This window comes from Pinus tabuliformis, chromosome 9 (assembly GCF_031772625.1).
Source record: "Pinus tabuliformis cultivar Carrire ecotype Pingquan chromosome 9, CPIR1, whole genome shotgun sequence".
NCBI classification, from domain to species: domain Eukaryota; kingdom Viridiplantae; phylum Streptophyta; class Pinopsida; order Pinales; family Pinaceae; genus Pinus; species Pinus tabuliformis.
The window spans coordinates 784,853,978-784,866,871 of NC_142307.1; positions in this window are offsets into that span (position 1 = coordinate 784,853,978).

A 12,894-nucleotide genomic window follows, 5' to 3' on the forward strand; every position below is an offset into this window, starting at 1 on the left:
AATAGATTAATATGCAAGACATATATTAAGTATAAAGTTATTTAATGACAAATGATCATAGTAATGTGTCCAATATATACCATCATAGATCCATCTTAAGTGCGGATGTAGGGATCAAATTTCTTCACGTGCAAACATTTTTAGAGTGAAAAATACAATGTGATATTTTTCATTGTTCAAAATGTATTTTTGAATGCTAAATAGGCTATATATAAAGACCAAATAAAAATGTTAACCATATATATATATATATATATATATATATATATATATGAAGTTGATATTGACATAAATTAGTTAACATAGATCTTCAAATAGTTTATTTGAATCTATAGGTGAAATATTTTTGAAAAGTATAAGATTTAAACATCTAATTCACCGTTGAACCACACTGGTTGGTTCGAAACGCGTCGACAAATGTCTATCTACATGTGATTTACGCCGAAGTTATTCTTTCAACTATTATGGATCACAGAAGCCTCAATTCAACTACTTTACAACATATTCATTTTTTTTATTTTTATATTTAAAACATAATTTTTATTTTAAAGGGGCACAGATGGACAAACAAACTTACACATCCCCGCATACTCGGTTGTAGAACAATTACTAATCGTTTTAATGATCAAAATCAATCATGAATTAGAATAGTAACAAAGTAGTGCAATTTGATAATTTTCAAATACAAGAGGAAAGAAAGAAACTTGACTAAACTATTTATTACAAATGTTTAGTTTTTATTCGTGTAGTGTTTAAAGATATTATATTGAAAAGAACATATTAACATTAATATAAAACTTAGATTCCTTATATTATTTATATTTATGTATGAAATTTGACTCATGAATAATAGATTTTGTAAAGAAAATCTTACCTATAAAGTTATTTAACAATATATTAATATTGTTTTTCTTACTATTATTGACCATTTTAAATTGACACTAACTACTTTTCCTATGTTGAGTACAAATTTATTATACTAGTACAATGTTGGCACCACTTCCAAATCTATAAGAGGAAATATTTTATAATTCTAGTTGTGTTGTTCAATGATAAAAATAATTTTTTTATAAATTAGAGTGCAACAAAATAGAAAATTTGATTTATTTCAAGTATAATAAATAATGTTAAGGAAAACTCACTTCAAACATTATTACAGGTGTCTAGCATTTATTCATTAAGTGTTCAAATGGTTTATATTAAATAGAATACTAATTAGGTACTCCACTATTGTTTTAATAGACCAAGTTTAGAATATGTTTTCAAGTGCATTATTGAATATGATTATGCATATTTGATATGGTGAAAAGTCATGTTGGTCAAATAACGCTTTGAAAACTTAAATATTTTATAGCATTGTCATGCAATTTGTACCAACACATGATTAAATTGAAATATTAAATAATATAAAACTCCAAAAATAATATGAAGAGAATAATTTATATACAACAAATATTGAAAAGTGTGTTTGAGTGTATATTAATAGATCCTTAAAAAAAATTTACATTCATGAACCATATAAACTTAATCTCAAGATATTCGCTCAAGTAGATCAAGAATGGCTTCTACACCATATTTATTTATCTTGGTCTTCTTGCAATGTTTTTTCTTTGGCATCCATGCCCACATTATGGTATTAATTGGAATAGAGCCAAGTTTTGTGTCACTGGGATTTGGTACCCAATATTGCTCTAAAAAATTTCCATTATATTTCCCTGACATGGGCTTCCACCAAACAACCTTTACATGAAGATTCTCACTTTCATTATCTATTAAGATATATTAGAAGGATTTTTCCATCCAAATCATCTTTCCTTCATCCTCATTTCCTTATCTAACTAGCAACATCTTTCCTTTATCAACATCAATCATAATATTGAATGTTGGCTTTGGCTTGTTGCATTTGGGTCCAACATATACTCGTTCTTCTATCACGTTATCAAAATCTCCATCTATAATACTTGATATTACTTGGAGTGTATTACGATCAACATCAACAATGCTCCTTGTCTTGGGCCAGAAATTCTCGGAAAATGAATCACTTTCATTTATTATTCTATGATCATTATAAATTCCATCTAATGTATCAAGAACTCTTTCCCAATACACTACTTTATTTTTCCATTCCTTTGTAACAATTGGTGAATCATCATTCCCAATAGTGTCTTTCCACATTTTTATGTATGATGTTATCCCTTCCTTTAGTTCTTTTAAATAGACATCATTTTGTTTGGAAGCTAAGAAATATGGCTTCCCTATGGGAATTATAGTTTGACCTTCATCATCTATATTCCATAACTCAAGTGGTTCTGACCACTTAATATCTCTAATTAATTCTTTGTACCTTAGTATTGGAACATCATTGAGTACAAGAAATTGGAAGTATTGGACATTAAGATGTCCAGCCAGTGCATTTTTCCCTCCTTGATGTATCCATTAAGGAAACTTTTGAAGTAATATAACTTGCCAATAAGTGTAGGTGGAAACACTCGATTTTCTTCAATTATGCAATATGTATCCATCATTTCAAATAAAGAATAAATATATTTACTTTTTAGGTTGGAAGACATTCTTTCGTAGGTTCCATTCATGTCTTCATGGGTGTGCCCCACACGGAAGAACCCAACTGCAATAGTGATGAAGACAATAAGTGTAGTTAAAAGTGATAGAAACATGAAAAGATATTGGTTCTTATTATCGCTTGTTGCATTGTCCAATTATAACAAAAAATGTGGAGGAAGAGGTTTAAAATCAAAATTTTTACTTTTTGATCTTCCATTAGATATAAAATCATCCTTGTACACTTGACAATTTGAGTAAATAAAGGTGTCAAGTAATGCATTTGTAAGTGGGCTTCTTTAACTTCCACTTTCATAAAGTAGATCACCATACATATCAATTTGTGGGTCTTCAAGGTCCCTTAAACACTTTGCAAGGGATGTAATAGTAAATTGTGATCCCATATGTACAAATGGTAGGGAGAAATGGCCAAAACCTCATGTCTTATGCCCATGTTTAAGCATACCTATGAATGACAAGCCTACATTTGTTCCTACAATAGATTTTTATTTGGTATGTAGCCTTGGGATTGAAGTCTTTGTTTTGTCCATTTTATCATGCATAATGCTCAAATTCTCCTTTGGAAATCGCTCTGACATAATTCTATGGGCATAGTAGTAATATCTTCCTCATATAACAATCTTGTTATGTTCGTTAAGCCTACCTCGTGCCTTTTCTTCCAACTAATTTGTAGTTGTTGACTTCATTTTTTATTTCAACACAATACATTCACTACATTTACTGAAGTTGGTGTTCTTTGAAAATGCCACATCTCGAAACCTAGTATTCCAGATCTTGCTCATTGTTGACTATGATATTAATGGGTAATTGAGATTGTGAAGAGCCTCATTAATCTCTTTTAACAAATAATTTTGTGTGTAAATCGAAGGAAGCAATATTAAAGGAGGAGATGTTCCATCTTCTTCAACTTAATGTGTTTGGTTTGGTGAAAATTCTGAATTATCCATTACAATTTTGTGCAATATTTCTATTGTTGTGTGAGCTCGTGCTTTGCATGTGTTGGTGTTACCATGAATAGCTTTAATATGTCCATGTTGGAAATATTGTTGGCAGTTATAGAATGTGCTTTGAGGAATCTTATGTATCTTATACCATGCTTTCTTACAAATAATATTCCCATTAAATCTCATGTCCTTTACATTTCTAGCAATAGATGGCAGGCCATGGCCCTTTGACATGACTGTGTTTGACATGAGTGAATTCAAGACAAATTCCCTAATGCCATTTTTATTTATTTTCCATTCCCCTTCTAGCACCTGCAATGGCCTTCCTATCAACATGTTGAAGACAATATTTTCTACAACATACATTTGCTGCCAAAAGTCGAATTTCTTTCTCTTCATCTACTTTTGTTTGACATTTTGCAATTTTTTTTGTATCCATAACTCATTTAATCCTTTTATACGACCTTGTCACATGCATATTAAATGAGTTTCTATATTTTTCATTACAAAGATACACATCCCATTTGTTTAAGGTATTTGTGTCCTCTATAACATCCCATATCACCATTTTCTTGGGTGGCTCCTTGAACTTTTCCTTGACCCTTAATATCACCCCCTTTTTTTCCACCAACTTATTTATTGGCCATATAACCAAACAATTTATAGAATTATCCCCAATTCTACATATCCCACAATTTCCATCTACCTCTTCCAAAAAAACACCAAATTCCATTTCACCTAGTGTTTCACCCTCAACAATGTCATCCTCGCGGACATTAACTAGAATTCCTTTGGCAATGCACATGCTTGTTCCCATGCATTCATTTGTAAGAGAAACCTTTGTAAATATGAATCTAACCCTATCTTGGGAAGATTTATGGCATGATCATGACAGTGAGGCTCCAAATCTAATTTTGGCCAAACCTCATAAGATTCCAATGCACCCCCTAATGTATGCTCAAATACTGTTGGATGTGGTAGACGAGCATCATCTTTTAACACCTTATCAATTTTAACCACTATGAATCCTTTCTTTACCATATTTCCATGCACTTTATTCCCAATATTTGCATTGAATATGGAGCCCTTGCCCACCTTCACTCCATGTTGTAGAAGATCTACCTTATCTCCAATAGAAAATGTAGAAGAAACATTTGCACCTACAAACAAATGTAAATAAGGTTAGTATTTACTCAAGAAAACACCTATTATACTATCAATAATATTTAACACATACTTCAATATTTTGATTTACATATGTTGTGTCTCAAATCTATGATCTTCCATGGATGTATGTCCTCTTCATTAACATCCTCATCAATCAAATGTGGTTGAGTGACATCAATTATCAAAATTGTAACATAACCTGCATTAACCCTTTCTCTGATATAATAAGTTCTAGACTCTATAGATTTGACCCTTCCTAGCCCAATGACTTGATCATTAATAAGGAAATAAACATAGTCCCCTTTTGGCAAAATTATATTTTCCATTGTAGCTTGTATAAATTCTATAACAACAACTAAATCGTAATTTGTAATTAACAGGTTGAACCATGTAAAGTGTGACTTTATGTTTTCACAAAAACACACAACTTACGAAAAAGTAATATAGATGCAATAATTTAAATAATATTGTAGTCATATTGTATGTAATGAGACATTATTTCCTACCATTTAGTGCCTATTACTAAAAATTACTTTACATACAAATTACACAAAAAAATATGTATATGAAGAACAAGAAATTAGAGATGTAGATAGTATCATAGAATGACAAATATCAACTCATATCAAACCACCAACTTCTTATTAAACTTTAGAAATGACACTTGTAGTTTTGATGCATGTGTATGAATAATGATCATAAGAAATTTGTAGAAGTTAAAGAACCAAAACATGGTCCTTTCGAAAATATGAGAAATTCCAAGATCGATGCTACATAACATGTCTAAAATCCCCATGAGAAGGACAAATTATATTTATATTTCACTTAGTGAGGATGTTTGATGTTTGAACTTGATAATCGAAAGCCAAACTAGAGGTTCTCTTCCAAATAAATTTTTTGCTACTATAAATACTAGATAATTTTCGTTTTCATTCTAAAAGCAAAGAAATTGCATTAGAATAAAAATATAGTATACCTCAATAAGAAATTTATTAATAAACTTCAAAATTGTACAAAGATCACATTATTCGCCATGGATCAAATAATTATGATTGGATTATTATGTTTGTGTGAAAAGGAAAGCTATACAATTATCTTTCCTTCCAACGCAAGCACAAATGTAGTGCCAACAACAACATATATTTATATAAACTTCTTTTGCACTATCATTGATATTCATAAATTGTTCCAAATTCAATAAAAGGGCACATCAAAATCTATAATTCTAACCATTGTGATTATTGATACAATGTCACTCCTAGAGCATTGGTTGCATAAGTGTAATGGTGTTTAGCAGAAAGTTAGTTATTACTAGGTATCCTTCTTGCATGATCACAAATTCACTGCCAATAACAATATCAAAGAACTAACCTTTGTGAGGGTGAAATCTTGATAGTTTTCCTTTTTGCACAAGAACAAAGAAATCTAGTGCATTCTATAATTCCTTCTAACACAAATACAAGCACATTTCCAACAATAATGTTGCATTGTGAACAAAATTTAATGCATGAAATATTTACTTGTATCACAAATACAAACACAGTTTCAACAATAACATTTCAAGATGAAGGAAATTTAACACATTCTAACCTTCCTTCTAGCATAATGAGAAACATATTTCTAATAACAACATTGCATTATGAAGGAAATATAATTTGTGTTAGCTTTCCTTCTATCACAAGTAGAAGCCCATTTCCAACAATAAAATTGCACCTCAAATGAAAGCTAACAATCAATATCATTCCTTCTACTACAAACATGAGCATATTGCTAGAAGCAACATTACATGGTCAAATAAATCTAGCACATGCTAGATTTCCTTCTAGCACAAACACAAGCACATTGTCAATAACAATATTCTAAGGCGAACGAAATCCACCACATGCTAAATTTCCTTGTAACATAAATAGAAGCATATTACTCTCAAAAAAATTGCAAAGTAAAAAAAAATTACACATTCTAGAGTTTCTTCTAGCACAAACACAATCACATTGCCAAAAAAAAAATTGCAAGGTGGAAGATATCTAGCATACGCTTTATTTACTTCTAGCACAAACACAAACACATTGGCAACCCTAACATTGTAAGGGGGGGAAAAATCCAATGCATGATAGAATTCATTATAGCACAAACACAAGTACATTTCCAACAATATTGCATTGAAAAAGAAATCCAATGCAGGTTATATTTCATTCTAGCACAAATATAAGCACGTTGCCAATGCCAATATTACATTGCAAAAGAAATCTATTGCATACCAGATTTTATTCTAGTACAAACACAAGAACATTCCTAACACCAATATTTCATTGCAAAACCCCTGATCAGACTGTGACAGAGAAGACGAGGTGGCCCAGTGGCGATGAGAAGTGGAGATGTCAAGGACCATCCACTCGAGCGCAAGGACAGAGAACACATCAAGATGTGGAGGAAGAGGACAACAAAAAGGGCAGGTGGAAGGACAAGGCAGGGAGGGAGAAAGCCTCGAAAGAAGACAGGCGGGGTTACGAAGGGAAGGCAAATAGGAAGGCATGGGAGCCATCGAAAGAGTGGGTGAAGAGATGCCAACAAGTGGCAAGAATATAGAGAAGAACCCACAGTAGGAGCAGCTGGAGGCACGAGGGAGTTAATGAGGGTAAGAGCTGGAAGGGACAAAGGGCCATCATTCTAAGGAGTAGGAATAAGGAAAAGGGTGGGGAGAAAATTAGGAGGACAGGTGGTAGGTGTGATGAAAGGCAGTAGGGATAGCGAGGTAAAACAAAAGGTAAGAGAGAAAGAAGATAGTTGCAAGCAGAAAGAGAGAGTGAGAGTAAGAGCAGAGAAAGGCGGTGGATACAGGATGAGGACGCAGGCCGGTGGATGCAACTGCGTCAACTCAGGTCGACAGTATGTATTCTTCCATTTCCTTAACATCATAATTATAGTAATGCCAAATTCAGTGGTACTAGGGAAAGAGACTTGGGAAAGTCTAGAATCAGAAAGAGTCGAAACTAGGGTCTCCTAGAACACTATCTGAGTCAGGAATGAGGATGAAAGGGACAGAGAAGCAAAAGATAAAGAAACGCCCCTAAAGAAAGCACAAAGAGTGAAGGAGGGCGACTGAGGAGAGAAGAGAGAACATGAGCACTTGTCCTACCATTTTTAGGAATCAACACGCCCCATATTTAATGGTTACCTTAATGGACAGTGTTGATCTCTCATGGAATAAGAGTGCAGTCTTCACGAATGTTGTTGCCAATGCAATTCTTAAAAGATAAATTACTATATGGCACAATATTGTGACTTTATTATAAGTGGCCATAGAATTTCAACAGGCCCTTCAACAACTTCGTAGTATCCAGGGGCGTGGGGCCCATGTTCCTCTATATTTCTCAACGCTTACCCTTCTTTGACATGGGAATAAGTAGAATTGGAAATGAGAATTTACAGGTATGTATGGTCGTGAATCTCTATAAATTTATGTTAATATTTTCTAGTTTAGCATTATTGATATTACAAAGAAGATTTGTTCAAAGCAACACGATCCTATAAAATATCTACATAATAAAGCATTATTTCTGCAAACCATACTATTATATAAAAATCAACAATTTCGCAAATGACATCTTAGTTTACAGAAGGGTGAAATTCCCCAATTTTAGGTTTTATAAGAAAATTTAGGCACCTTTCATCCACATTCTTACACTATGAATTTGTATTTATAGCAAGAAAATAGTTCTCCTTGAGCCATATCCATGATTGTGCCTTCCTTATTGTGATCATGCAAGTCTCAGCTTTCATTAATGCCCCATGCTTTCATCAATCCCCCATGCTGACCCACATCAACCATATTCAGAAGCACCCAGTGACTAATGCTGTTAGAGCATTCTATTATCTTGAGCGCTTGTCCTACCAATTTTAGGAATCAACACACCCAATATTTAATGGTTACCTTAATGGACAGTGTTGATCTCTCATGGAATCAATGTGCAATCTTCATGAATGTTGTTGCCAATGCAATTCTTGAAAGATAAATTACTATATGGCACAATTATGTGACTCTATTATAAGTGGCCATAGAACTAGGAACTTAAGCAGGGACAAGCACGAAATTCGAATTAATTACATCTTTTAAATCAGAAATCACTACTATAACTCCATATAGAACTTGGTCCTTTTGCATAAACATGTCTATTTGAAGTTAAAAATATAAATAGGATAGTCCTCTAGCATAATCATGTCTATTTTAAGTTAAAAATTAAAATAGGATGGCCAAGCAGTGATAAGTTTAATTTCTAATGCATTTTCTTCAAAAATTAAAACAAGATGTTAAAACAGTAATAAAATTGATTTCTAATTCATTTTAAGCTCTATTCATCTATTTATTTTTTAATTCAAACATTGCAGTTTGCACTTTTTCATCAAAATGTTGTCAAACTGGATTTACCTTTCACATAACTTCCAAATATATCTTAGGAATGAGATTTCTGAAATCATTTATATCTTTAGTGAGGCTTCTACTCTCTTAAACTAAACAATTTATGTGATGAGAACCTCCATGTACCTTTCACAAAACTTCCAAATTCATATTAGGAAAGAGTCTCCTAAAATCATACATTTCTTTAGTGAGGCTTCGACTATTAAACTAAACAAATTTCCATTGAAAACCTCCATGTACGCTGGAGATCTTCCTACACACCATTGGCAGGAAGAGAAATTTTAGTGAAAAAATGTTTAAACTAGCACAACCTCAACTGATTGAAAAAGGTTTAAACTAGCACAACCTCAGCTGAGCAATGCTTCCGATAGGGGTGATAAGAATGGAATGCTCAAGATTGTGGGAGAGGACGTACTAGCTTTCTCACTTGCTAATAGCTATTCTCTCTCACAAGACTAAGAAAGCCAGTAAGTTCTCTCTCATAAGCCTACACACCAATGGGTTCTCTTGGTTTTCACACCGTATGTTCTTACCGCGCTAACAATGTTCCTGTAATGAAAATTCCATTTTCTTATCATGTTTATTAACATTCCAGTTCATTTTAAATTTCACACACCTAGACATATTCTTGCTAATTCCAAAATTTGAATTCCTGGTAACTTCGAAGAACCAAAGCTCAAGTGTTGACTTTTGTGCTTCTTGAGTTGAATGAACAAGCTCGCTTAAAGGTAGTAGCTAAAGTAGCACAACTAATACTAGATGAATTTAAGCCAGATTTGAGCTTCATTTTCAAACAGTACGCTTATAAGGTATAAATCCTGTCCTGGTGAACTGAAGAATGTTTTTAATTTCTGAATCAGTTTTGTATATACATTTTCATAACTTTAAAGAATAATATATAATGTAGAATACCTATTATGGCCATGAACAACTTAGTTTCTCATGGAACTGGGCAAATCGATAAAAAATTTGGTGTCTTCTTGCCACATGATATTAGCTGAATTCTATTTATGGCGATCATAATTTTATTTATTTATAATCTAATTTTTTTGAATCATGTGATAGATATTACTGAATTTCTTTTGCAATATTTGGTGTCATTTCTTGTTCTTCCAGTATGTATAAATCATTCTGCTATGTATAAATCATTATGCTAATATTTATTTGTTACTGTGTGAATAAATCATTTTGCTAATATTGATTCCATAGAGAGAGATACAGCAAGCCTACTGACCTCATCAAGCTTCTCAAAAGAGACGGCCCAGCGTGGGATCCAGCCTTTGATTGCTTCAACAGCGAAAACAATAAACTAGGTCGAACATCCTGCAGTAACTATAGCCTTTGATGTTCCTGGGAGAATTCCCAAGCCTGGGATTAGAATTGGCATTCGGGTAAAAATTCTCCATGTGGCTGCAGAGGATAAGAACAAAAAGGATAGTGTTGCTTATGCTAATAGTGTCGATGCTTTTTAGCGTCGTCCCACAACACTGAAACTGGGTCGGCACCATTGTTTTTTTCCCTCTCAATTTAGTCCTATAATCCCCCATGTGTCTGTTCTCAGCCTCAATGCCATGGTCCATGACTGCAGGGGCTACCAACAGCCGAGACGCCATATAAGAAGATCAACTATTGGAGGATGCCCCCTTCGAGCTCTCTACATAATATGTGGCTCTTGTAAAGGGTTTGCTACAAATGCACTCTATAAGAATAATTACAAAACCTACTCCAGAAGCCCTCCTCTGCCAACCTGAAAACCCCAAGAAAATCCTCGAAGCAAAGAATTTAAACCCCAAAATGACGCTGCATCCAAGGCTTGCATTTCCCGTATTTGCTCTTTTATGAACAAGCCTTCAGCTTGGACCTGTCAAAAAAGTAATAAAGGCCACACACAAAAATACCCTAACCAGTTCATATTCACATCATTTTGTGTGGAGAAAAGAACAAGCTGCATTGCGTCAAGACCTCCTCTTCTTCCTCTAGTATTCTTCTTAAACACGCATCATGGTTTCGAACCCCGTGATATGAAACCAAGCTAGTTGCTTGGAACCCAAAGATACAAATGCACTTAACGACACGGTTTTTCTTCTATTTTCTCTGAACTAGCATGTCCGAGGTTCGAATCCCAGACCTAGAGTGCTTCACTAAAATCTGGATCTACACACTCACTAGGTGCAATGCTAAAACCATCGGAATGGCCAACATTCTAATTCCGTAAAATGCATGTTAACCTCGACAACCCTGATTTGGGGAGACCATACCCACCATTGGGTGCAAGTTTGAATTACTGAAAGATCTATCTATGTCTCCCATGGATCCAAGGAGGTCATGGATGCCATAGGGTGCAGGTTCGAATCCTTCAAAAATCCATTTTTGGCTGTGCGAATACATGTCTTTTTATCGGTCATTATTTCTTAATTTTAGAAAATTAATTTTCTATTTTTTTTTGTTTTTTGTTTTTTTATTAATATTTATGGTTTCTTTTCTTGTTTTGCTTTTTTCTTTTTTTCTTTTGCTTTTACTGTTTCTTGTTTTTTTTTATCATAGTCATTATTTGAAAATTAATTTTCTAATTTAGTTTATTTATAGGCATAATATATATATTTCATTGTGGTGATTGATCTAAGATGAGATTTTTTGGTGTTTTTTTAATCATGGTCATTATTTCTTAATTTTATAAATTTAATTTTCTAATTTATTTTCTGATTTAGTTTACTCATAGGCATAATATATGTATTTAATTGTGATGATTGATATAAGATGAGATTTTTTTGGTTTTTTATCATAGTTATTATTTCTTAATTTTATAAAATTAAATTTTTAATTTAGTATACTTATAGGTAAAATATATGTATTTTATTGTGATGATTGATATAAGATAAGTTAATATTATTATATTTATGTCCAATTAATGACCATAAAGTAGGTCAAATGGATTTTTGAGTACAATGATGTCCATACAAAGTGGGAGAACCAAATGGTCTTCCTAAAAAAAAGATACAATGCATGAAATAAATCAACATCTAGCTGTAGCGGAGAAGATCCGGGAGCTAATAAGTCTCAAGGTTAGATCCATTTCTCCTAACATCTGAGGTTGAATGAAGATCACTAAAGAAACTCAACAAAGTCTATTGGGTTGATGAAGAGTCGGTGGAAAGTGCAGACTGTCCACTAAACCGTCGCCTGGGGGGTTCACACGTTGTTGACGTATTGAGGACTTATTCCGTCTCCCAGGGATGGATCTAAGAAGGATTTGCCACTGAGATCTCGTGTGGCAGGGTGAGATCCCACGGATCCTCACTGATCTAGTGTCTAGATACATACTAGTATCAATCAATTTCTTTGTGCCCGTGTCTAAAGGTAGTACCCTGAAAAATGTCGTTATCCTCTGTGTGGGGTCTGCTCTAATGGGAGGCTGAAAAATATGCGCTTGGAACATGAATGCCTCTTGAATATATAGGGCCAAACATCTTTGATCTGGATAGAATCTCTAATAAAACAATTAAACCTTCCTCTAATCTTGTAGTAGACAGGGCATTAAAGAATGAAATGCACATCGGTCTCCACTTTCTGTAAATGACATACCTGGGAGATTTTTCCTGGGCTATGCACCTGGTGGTCCATCTCTACCTGAATTTTGTGACAACCTACTCTGAACTAGCCTGGACGAATGCGAATATCATGCATTCAATGGTGAAATGTATACTGGGGTCGAAAAATGATCCCGTCTCTCAACTCCAAGAAGTGCTTAGCATAGAAGGCCATATTTGGTGCAACCCTCTTGGAGGA